Below are 11,205 nucleotides of genomic sequence, written 5' to 3' on the forward strand. Positions count from 1 at the left end.
ACTTTGGCCCCCAGATCCTGGCCTAGCACTGTGGGCTGTGTTTGTTCCAGTGACAGTTTTCAAAACTCTTGTGACACTGTGAATCTGTTTGGTTTATCTGCTAACACTTTTGCCCCCACTTTTCCCTGCTGTTGTTTTTGGAGTGTGTGGATGGAGCTTCCCCAAACAGGCTTCTTTGTGTCTCTAAGTAGGGGACGCTGTGGCCCCAAATAGGAAAAGTTTCAGTGGCTGAGCCACTGATGTATCAGGGTCCCCCTTCGCACTGTCTCCTGGCTACCTGGTATCTGTCAGATGGGGAGGGGAATCTCTTCCTGGGCTGGGCAATTTAAGGTGGGGGAGAGGGGACATGTCCTTGCTGGTTCTGCCTAGCTGCCAGGTGTCTTGCATGGAGATGGGGAGTCTGAGGTATGTGGGGATAAAGAACACTTTGTGGGACAGGTATTTCTTTGGCAGAATTGCCCTGGCTGCTACCAGCCAACTCCCTAGTGTCTCTAGGCAAGGGGAGGGGAGTGTCAGTCCTGTGAGAAAAGAGAGCACTTCCCTTCATCAGGGATCCTAATTGATACCACCTGCTGGTGCTGCTGGGCTCACCTGGTGTTGTCAGCAGGACTTCCCTTCCATCCAGGGAGGAATGAGCCTATTTGGGCTGTCTTTTGTGAGTTTGGGATCCAGGAAATACTGGGCCCCTCTCTTCTGTAGGGTGGGGGAGTGCAAGGAGCACTGTCACGATGTTGTGATTCTAATCACAAGGTCCATTCTTCAGGAAGTAGAGCTTAATTGCCCTCCCTAGGAGTATGAGCTACACTTACTAATTACTTTTAATGAACAGGGTATGCAAAGAGATAAATGGTTGATTTTGTAGTGGGGAAACCTGTCCAACACTACCTTTATCAAGTGATCAAGGTTAACATCAGCAGGAATAAATCATGTTGGCATCATGTACCTCTTGATATGGTACACTTCGTTTCTGTGGTATTCTTGCAAAAAATCCATGCTGCAAGTCTAAGGAGAAAACTTCAGACAATCCCAAATTGAGGGGCATTCAGTAAAATAGCTGACTAGCTCTTTTCAAGTGTCAAGGTCATGAAAGACGGAAACAGTGAAACTGTCACAGATTTGAGGACACTAAATGCAGTGTCAGATCGTAGACTGGATCCTAGATCATAAAAAGGACAGTAGTGCAAAATCTGAATACAGTGTGCAGTTCCTAATAGTGATGTCCCAATGTTACTTTCTTAGCTTTAATAAATGTACTATGATTGTGTAAGCTGTTGATATGAGGAGGAAAAAGTGAAGTTACCAGTTGTCATTGACATTCTACTGTAAGCAATAGATGTCATTGATTTATATATCTATTGTTATACACTTGTAAGTTTCTCTTTTTCTTCCCAGTGGTTTATAAGTGTACTCAAGTAGTTTGGTGCTCAAATCATCCCAGATTTGGCCAGTGGGTGGGAATCCCTTCAAACTGGCTCCCCAGTCCTACTGTCATCCTCCAACATGTTTTTTTTAGCATGTTTTTACTTTCTGGATCCAGAATCACCTTGTGCTTACCCTATCCTAACCCTGGAAGCAGCCAGTAAGCCACGAAGCCAGGCTTTTCACTAATGGAAAATGGTGTTAGAGACTAAGATCTGGATGCTAGATGTGCTCAGTGCTACTGGAGCATTCTTTTTGCACTTTTCAGTGGACAGACATAGAAAATACATGGGTGTATACACACATATACGAATATATATGGGTACAAATATGCATGGGCACATAAGCATGTACAAACACACGTATACAGATCTTACCAAATCTTAAGTTCACGCCAATACTTCCAACTCCCGCTCATCCTCATGGGATTCTTCCCTGCTTTGTCCCATTCCATATTTGTATGACTTTTCTTCCACAGTGAAAACCCTGGATCCCAACAACATAGACACATGTACTCATTTGCTCAATCCTATAATGCATCCAAAATAGTTTCAAAACTGCTTCACCATACTGCTATAAGAAACAAACCTACTAAAGAGTTTAAGATTTCTTTGTAATTCTAACACACATATAAAAATAAACTGCCCAAGGCTGAGGATATATAGTCAAAGATTATGTTCATTATTTTTCCTTCTTTCTGACACAAGGGGTAACAAACCATATATGCTTTTTTCCCTTTGCTCTTTTCACTTAATAACATTTCCTCCATAATATTTCTTTAATATCTTCCTTCTCAGACTTTGTCTCACATGCATTTTACTCCATTGTGTATATGCTGCAGTTGATAGAGCCTCCTATGCTTAAACATTCAAGCCATTTTCAATATTTTGCAACTGTAAATAATGCTGTGAAAAAGAACCATGTGCATGTGTATATTCATAAAATTGCAAGTGACTCTTTAGATTCTTAGAAGTGTGCTTGCTGTGTCAATAGGTTTGTATGTATATACGGTTTAAATATTGGCCAGTTCCCCTCTAAAAGGTTTCTACCATTCTGCATTCCCACCAACAATATATTAAAATGTCTATTTCCTAACAGCCTCACTAATACAGAGTACTTTCAAGCTTTTGAATTTTTGTCAAGCTGGTGAGTGAGAAATGGTATCCCAGTATAGTTATAATTTGCTTTTTTCTTATCATGAGTGAAGTTGAACACCTTTTCATTTCTTTATACCTTTTGGTAAACTGTCTGATCATGTCTTGTGTCCATTTTTCTATAGGACCTCTGGTATTTTCTTCTTGATTTTTTTAAAAAATAAATTTATGTACTAATTTATTTATTTTTGGCTGCATTGAGTCTCCATTGCTGCATGCGGGCTCTCTCTAGTTGCGGTGAGCAAGGTCCACTCTTCATTGCGGTGCGCGGGCCTCTCATTGTGGTGGCCTCTCCTGTTGCAGAGCACAGGCTCCAGGCACACGAGCCTCACCAGCTGTGGCATGCTGGCTCAGTAGTTGTGGCTCACAGGCTCCAGAGCACAGGCTCAGCAGTTGTGGAACATAGCCCATGGCAGCTGTGGTACACAATTGCTCCACAACATGTGGGATCTTCCCGGACCAGGGCTCGAACCCATGTCCCCTGCACTGGCAGGCGGATTCCCAACCACTGGGCCACCAGGGAAGCCCCTCTTCTTGATTTTTAAAAGTTCTTATGAAGTGGGGATATTAACCCTTCAACTGTGAAAGATATTGATTTATACGGTGATATACTTTTCATCCAATCATTTGTCTTTTGATGTTGCTTATGGTATTTTTTTGCCATGCGAAAGGCTTTTTTTTTTGGTGGGGGCAGCCCCACGTAGTTTGTAGGATTTCAGTTCCCCGACCCGGGATCGGATGCAGGCCCTCAGCAGTGACAGCTCAGAGTCCTAACACCTGGACCACCAGGGAATTCCCAGGACCATGAAGGCTTGAACATAGGGAACCTCAGTCCATTTTCCTGTCCTGCAACAGTAGACATCCAGTTGCAAGACGATATAACAGAGACCCATTTTCAGGCCATTTTTCTCCATTCCCCAACTTATACAAGGGTCAGGCAATGTTACAACAGAGTTTAAGATTCTCCCTTTTCACCCCCGTCTCTTTTGAAAATTTCCAATTTTTAAGGATATGCTCCAGAGGTGTTTCTTCTGGCTTAGAAGAGGATCATCCCATGTTGAATAACATGGAACCGTGAAAAAACCCTCCTAGAAATGAAGTCCAGTGTCCCAGAGACGTCTACCAGGAGGCTGTTGTCCTATAATATTTCCCTATGCTGGGGGTATTCCTCGAGTTTGAGCATCTCTAAAGCCTAGGATGTGGGCTGCTTGGAAGTGGCTGTCCAATAGGTAGTCTGTAACAAGGTATGGGCTTCCAAGGCCTTGAGTGAAAGGGGTCCTAGAGGTGCAAAAAAGGAACTCCTGGAGGAATTGGAGTTGGGTGCAATGGGAAACGCCACGGGGGTCAGGACCTAAGGGCCTACATTGGGATTATTCCCACAGGGGATTTTGTTTTTGGACATAGAATAAGGTGAGAGACTAGACAGCAGAACAACCCAAAACCCTTTCCCCTATCTGTTTGGCAGCTAGGAGAAAACTGGGGAGAGCCTGATGATTCCATCTGACACAGGCAACAATGAGTTTGGACCATGTTTCCCATGTAATTTAACATACCAAGTGAACACAATTAGTTTAGCATCTCTGTTTGGAGGCTCCAGGGACCCCATGAGGCATCCCAAAATTAACTGAAGTCAAAATAATTTCAATTAGAATTTGATATTTGGGAAATCTGTCAAACATTTTCAGAACTTTTAAAAGACCCAGTCAAATAGAATCATAGGCTGCTGTGATACAATTCTTCCTTGAGCAAAGGTGGAAAGAAATAAAAAGATTTCAAAAGTAAATACAGCTCCCTTAAAAGCACAGAAACTCACACAATCTGTTAACATCAAAAGGAGCATTCCCAGAAAACGTTGTTTTCTTATGAGAGAAAGAAACCAAATCCAGTCTTATAACAGCCTACTCTTGTTAAGATCCAGTTACCTATTTAAATTTAATCCAACCTTAGAAAATCCTGACCACATACAAAATTCTTTTCTCAATGTTCCGTTTCCACAAATCTTCTGCAACTTTCTGTAGCTGTATTTTGTCCCTTCTTTTTTCCGTTCAGAAATAATCAGCTGTAGAACAAAATCCCATTTTTCCTTCTAACAAAATACATTTCCATTCCTCATACCTTCTTTTCTGAAAGCACACATCCAACTTTCCTTAAGCCACCATGAACTGTCTTTTACATTAGCATTCCCTGATTGGAATATCCCATAACCTGTTGGCAAGATCCCATGGCAAGGTCCCATGTATCTTCCCAAAGCACAATTTCTTTCCTTAATGTGATGTAAGATATGTGTCTACATCCTTAGTTTCCCTCTCACAAGAAAGCAAAAGTAGGTAAATTTAGACCTGTTTAGCAATTAAGTTTCCAATATTTCATCTTATTTGAAATGGTCCAGATACTCAATGGATTCCTATCATTTAATTTAGCTTCAAGTTACCAAAATCTGGCAGGACTATTCTAAATGGACATTTTGAAAACATGATTATTCTCATAGAGTTTACTAAGAAGCTCTTATCCAGTTATATTTACTTAAAAGTTTAATCCTATTAGGTTGTTTTCCTTGATAATAGATTTTATCACAGAAACAATATGCACTTATTGACTTCCAGTAAGCCTAGGTACAATAGAAGTGTTATACTTAATGTGGATAATACACAGAGGTCTGTATTAATGAAACCCACAACCTTAAGCCAGACAAGTGAATTTATACAAAATCAGAGATCTCAGTTTTCCTGCTTGAATTTAAAAAGGGCCTCTTATTTTTCCCTCAGTCTGGGGGACTACAGATGGATCAGGGAGTCCCTGAGTGTCCAGGCAGAAGAGTTACATTGCAAAGGCAGAGGACAGAGGTGCAAGCCCCTCTCTTCTTTTTTCGTTCTTTAAAATCCCACTAAGTGACCCAAGGCTGGAGTCGAGTCTCAGACAATGTGGGAACCGTTTGTATTTCAAGGCTTAAGTGCTCCACCATGCCCACAGTGTTGGCAGAGACTTGTAGGAGTGGTTGGACAGACAAAACTCATAAAACAAAGATACCAATGACAAAAACTGAGACACAAACAAGAAGTTTTCAGGATAAAGGGGATGGGGTGCAGGTATAAGGACCAAGGGAGAGGTAAAGGGAGGAGGGACAGAAAAGACTGAAAAAGAGAAAGAGAGACATTGCTGTTTCAACCTGCCCCCTGCAACTGTCTCTTCAGGCACCAACCTGCAAGCTTTCAGAAAGGGCCACTGAAGGAAGTTGCACCCTGTCCACTGCCCACCGGGCTGATCAAGCCTGGAAACCAGACAGTTGTATGTCATCTATAGAAATCTAACCCACAGCTGGGACTCTCGCCCATGCATACACCAGTTTATAGAAATCTGCTGTAGCACTGCAGCAAAGGGTGCCCGGTCCCAGCCTGTCTCAAAAGTGTGGGGAAAGACAAGAGACATACAGAAAACAAATAGCAAAGTGGAAAATGTCGTTCCAACCATATCAGTAATCAAATTAAATGTGAATAGATGAAACAAAGTTAAAGGCAAAGATTGACAGACCATATTTAAAAATCAAGGTCCTTATAAATGTAGTCTCTAAGATGTGGAGGAAAGGAAGGAAGGAAGGAAGGGAGGGAGGAAGTAAGGAAAAGAGGATGAAAAAGGAAGGAAGGAAGGAAGGAAGGAAAGGAAGGAAGGAAGGAAGGAAGGAAGGAAGGAAGGAAGGAAGGAAGGAAGGAAGGAAGGAAGGAAGGAAGGGAAAAAGAAAGAAGGTAGGAGAGGAGAAAGTAAAGGCATCCAACTTTAAATGGTGGAATTAGAACTTTATTGCAGAGGACATGACCCTATGTGTTGGAAAAGCCCAATGAAACCAGCAAAACAAAATAAAACAAGACAGACCAGAATGAACAAATAAGTTAAAGAAGGTCAGAGGAAACAACATTTCTTATAAAAATAAATTACATTTCTATATACTAGGTACAAAACTATGAAACAGAAATTAACAAATTAATTTCATTCACAGTAGCATGGAAAAGAATAAAATACTTAGAAATAAGTTTAACAAAGTGGTGCAAGATCTGTACACTGAAAACTACACAGTATTGCTGAGAGAAATTAAAGATGTATATAAACAAAAACAAGCTACAGACTTGGAGAAAATCTTGCAAATCACATATCTGATAAAGAAGGAAATCTTGCCCTTTGTGACAACACGGATGGACCTAGAGGGTATTATGTTAAGTGAAGTGAGTCAGACAAAGGCAAATACTGTATGATTACACTTGTATGTGCAATCTAAAAAAGAAAACAAATGGACAAACATAACAAAACAGAGACAGAGGTATAGATACAGAGAACAAACAGGTGCTTGCCAGAAGGAAGAGTGTTGGGGGGGAGAAAGCAGTAGGTGAGGTAGATTAAGAGGTACAAAGTTTCAGTTGCAAAATAAATGAGTATGAAATGTACAGTGTGGGGAATATAGTCAATAATTATGTAATATCTTTGTATGGTGACATATCATAAACGTATTTATCATTTTGAAATGTATAAAAATAACCAATCACTATGTTATGTAACAGGAACTAACATAGCATTGTAGGTCAATTATATTTCAAATACAAACAAACAAATTCCTGGGAAAAGAGATCAGATTTGTGGTTACCAGAGGCGGGAGATTGGGGGAGGGGTAATTGGTTAGCTGCAGTCAAAGGTACAAACTCCCAGTGATAAGGTATATAATTGCTAGGGGTGTAATGGACAACATGATAAATATAATTAACACTGCTGTATGTTATACATGACATTCGATAGAGTAAATCCCAAGAGTTCTCCTCACAGGAAAACATTTTTTTTTTCTATTTCTATTTTTTTTAAACATCTTTATTTGAGTATAACTGTTTTACAATAGTATGTTAGTTTCTCCTTTACAACAAAGTGAATCAGTTATACATATACATATCTTCCCATATCTCTTCCCTCTTGCATCACCCTCCCTCCCACCCTCCCGATCCCACCCCTCTAGGTGGTCACAAAGGACAGAGGTGAACTCCCTGTGCTATGCGGCAGCTTCCCACTAGCTATCTAATTTACATTTGGTAGTGTGTATATGTCCCTGCCACTCTCTCACATCATCACAGCTTACCCTTCTCCCCCCCCATATCCTCAAGTCCATGCTCTAGTAGGTCTGTGTTTTATTCCCGTCCTACCACTAATCTCTTCATGACATTTATTTTTCCTTAGAGTCCATATATATGTGTTAGCATATGGTATTTGTTTTTCTCCTTCTGACTTACTTCACTCTCTATGACAACTCCAGGTCTATCCAACTCATTACAAATAACTCAGTTTCATTTCTTTTTATGGCTGAGTAATATTCCATTGTATATATGTGCCACATCTTCTTTATCCATTCATCTGTTGATGGACACTTAGGTTCCTTCCATGTCCTGGCTATCGTAAATAGAGCTGCAATAAACATTTTGGTACATGACTCTTTTTGAATTATGCTTTTCTCAGGGTATATGCCTAGTAGTGGGATTGCAGGTTCGTATGGTGGTTCTATTTGTAGTTTTTTAAGGAACCTCCATACTGTTCTCCACATTGGCTGTATCAATTTACATTCCCACCAGCAGTGCAAGAGGGTTCCCTTTTCTCCACACCCTCTCCAGCATTTATTGTTTCTAGAGTTTTTGATGATGGCCAATCTGACCGGTGTGAGGTGATATCTCGTTGTAGTTTTGATTTGCATTTCTCTAATGATTAATGATGTTGAGCATTCTTTCATGTGTTTGTTGGCAATCTGTATATCTTCTTTGGAGAAATGTCTATCTAGTTCTTCTGCCCATTTTTGGATTGGGTTGTTTGTTTTTTTGTTATTGAGCTGCCTGAGGTGCTTATAAATTTTGGAAATTAATCCTTTGTCAGTTGCTTCATTTGCAAATATTTTCTCCCATTCTGAGGGTTGTCTTTTGCTCTTGTTTATGGTATCCTTTGCTATGGTATCCTTTTAAGTTTCATTAGATCCCATTTGTTTATTTTTGTTTTTATTTCCATTTCTCTAGGTGATGGGTCAAAAAGGATCTTGCTGTGATTTATGTCATAGAGTGTTCTGCCTATGTTTTCCGCTAAGAGTTTGATAGTGTCTGGCCTTACATTTAGGTCTTTAACCCATTTTGAGTTTATTTTTGTGTGTGGTGTTAGGGATTGTTCTAATTTCATACTTTTACATGTAGCTGTCCAGTTTTCCCAGCACCACTTATTGAAGAGGCTGTCTTTTCTCCACTGTATATCCTTCCCTCCTTTATCAAAGATAAGGTGACCATATGTGTGTGGGTTTATCTCTGGGCTCTCTATCCTGTTCCTTTGATCTATATTTCTGTTTTTGTGCCAGTACCATACTGTCTTGATTACTGTAGCCTTGTAGTAGAGTCTGAAGTCAGGAAGCCTAATTCCTCCAGCTCCATTTCTCGTTCTCAAGATTGCTTTGGCTATTCGGGGTCTTTTGTGTTTCCATACAAATTGTGCAATTTTTTGTTCTAGTTCTGTAAAAAATGCCAGTGGTAGTTTGATATGGATAGCATTGAATCTGTAGATTGCTTTGGGTAGTAGAGTCATTTTCACAATGTTGATTCTTCCAATCCAAGAACATGGTATATTTCTCCACCTATTTGTATCAACTTTAATTTCTTTCATCAGTGTCTTATAGTTTTCTGCATACAAGTCTTTTGTCTCCTTAGGTAGGTTTATTCCTAGATATTTTATTCTTTTTGTTGCAATGGTAAATGGGAGTGTTTTCTTAATTTCACTCTCAGATTTTTCATCATTAGTGTATAAGAATGCCAGAGATTTCTGTGCATTAATTTTGTATCCTGCAACTTTACCAAATTCATTGATTAGCTCTAGTAGTTTTCTGGTAGCATCCTTAGTATTCTCTATGTATAGTATCATGTCATCTGCAAACAGTGACAGCTTTACTTCTTCTTTTCCTATTTGGATTCCTTTTATTTCTTTTTTTTCTCTGATTGCTGTGGCTAGAACTTCCAAAACTATGTTGAATAAGAGTGGTGAGAGTGGGCAACCTTGTCTTGTTCCTGATCTTAGTGGAAATGGTTTCAGTTTTTCACCATTGAGAACGATGCTAGCTGTGGGTTTGTCATATATGGCCTTTTTTATGTTGAGAAAAGTTCCTTGTATGCCTACTTTCTGCAGGGTTTTTATCATAAATGAGTGTTGAATTTTGTCAAAAGCTTTCTCTGCATCTATTGAGATGATCATATGGTTTTTCTCCTTCAGTTTGTTGATATGGTGTATCACGTTGATTGATTTGCGTATATTGAAGAATCCTTGCATTCCTGGAATAAACCCCACTTGATCATGGTGTATGATCCTTTTAATGTGCTGTTGGATTCTGTTTGCTAATATTTTGTTGAGGATTTTTGCATCTATGTTCATCAGTGATATTGGCCTGTAGTTTTCTTTCTTTGTGACGTCTTTGTCTGGTTTTGGTATCAGGGTGACGGTGGCCTCATAGAATGAGTTTGGGAGTGTTCCTCCCTCTGCTATCTTTTGGAAGAGTTTGAGAAGGATAGGTGTTAGCTCTTCTCTAAATGTTTGATAGAATTCGCCTGTGAAGCCATCTGGTCCTGGGCTTTTGTTTGTTGGAAGATTTTTAATCACAGTTTCAATTTCAGTGCTTGTGATTGGTCTGTTCATATTTTCTATTTCTTCCTGGTTCAGTCTCGGCAGGTTGTGCATTTCTAAGAATTTGTCCATTTCTTCCAGGTTGTCCATTTTATTGGCATACAGTTGCTTGTAGTAATCTCTAATAATCTTTTGTATTTCTGCAGTGTCAGTTGTTACATCTCCTTTTTCATTTCTAATTCTATTGATTTGAGTCTTCTCCCTTTTATTCTTGATGAGTCTGGCTAATGGTTTATCAATTTTACTTATCTTCTCAAAGAACCAGCTTTTAGTTTTATTGATCTTTGCTATTGTTTCCTTCATTTCTTTTTCATTTATTTCTGATCTGATCTTTATGATTTCTTTCCTTCTGCTAAATTTGGGGGTTTTTTGTTCTTCTTTCTCCAATTGCTTTAAGTTTAAAGTTAGGTGGTTCATTCGAGATGTTTCCTGTTTATTAAGGTATGATTGTATTGCTATAAATAATTATTACAAAGAAAAATTTATATTTAAAAAAAAAACACAAAAACGGGTCGGTCTAACCCTAGGACAAATGGTGAAAGCAAAGCTATACAGACAAAATCTCACACAGCAGCACACACATACACACTCACAAAAAGAAAAAAAAGGGGAAAATAATAGTATATCTTGCTCCCAAAGTCCACCTCCTCAACTTGGGATGATTCGTTGTCTATTCAGGTTTTCCATAGATGCAGGGCACTTCAAGTTGATTATGGAGCTTTAATCCGCCGCTTCTGAGGCTGCTGGGAGAGACCTCCCCCTCTCCTCTCTGTTCGCACAGCTCCTGGGGTTCAGTGTTCGAGTTGGTCCCGCCTCTGGGTGTAGGTCGTCTGAGGGCCTCTGCCCTTTGCTCAGACAGGACGGGGTTAAAGGAGCAGCTGATTGGGGGGCTCCGGCTCACTCAGGCTGGGGGGAGGGAGTGGCACGGGGGTGGGGCGAGTCCGCGGCGGCAGAGGCCGGTGTG

This window comes from Kogia breviceps, chromosome 8, assembly GCF_026419965.1.
Source record: "Kogia breviceps isolate mKogBre1 chromosome 8, mKogBre1 haplotype 1, whole genome shotgun sequence".
NCBI classification, from domain to species: domain Eukaryota; kingdom Metazoa; phylum Chordata; class Mammalia; order Artiodactyla; family Physeteridae; genus Kogia; species Kogia breviceps.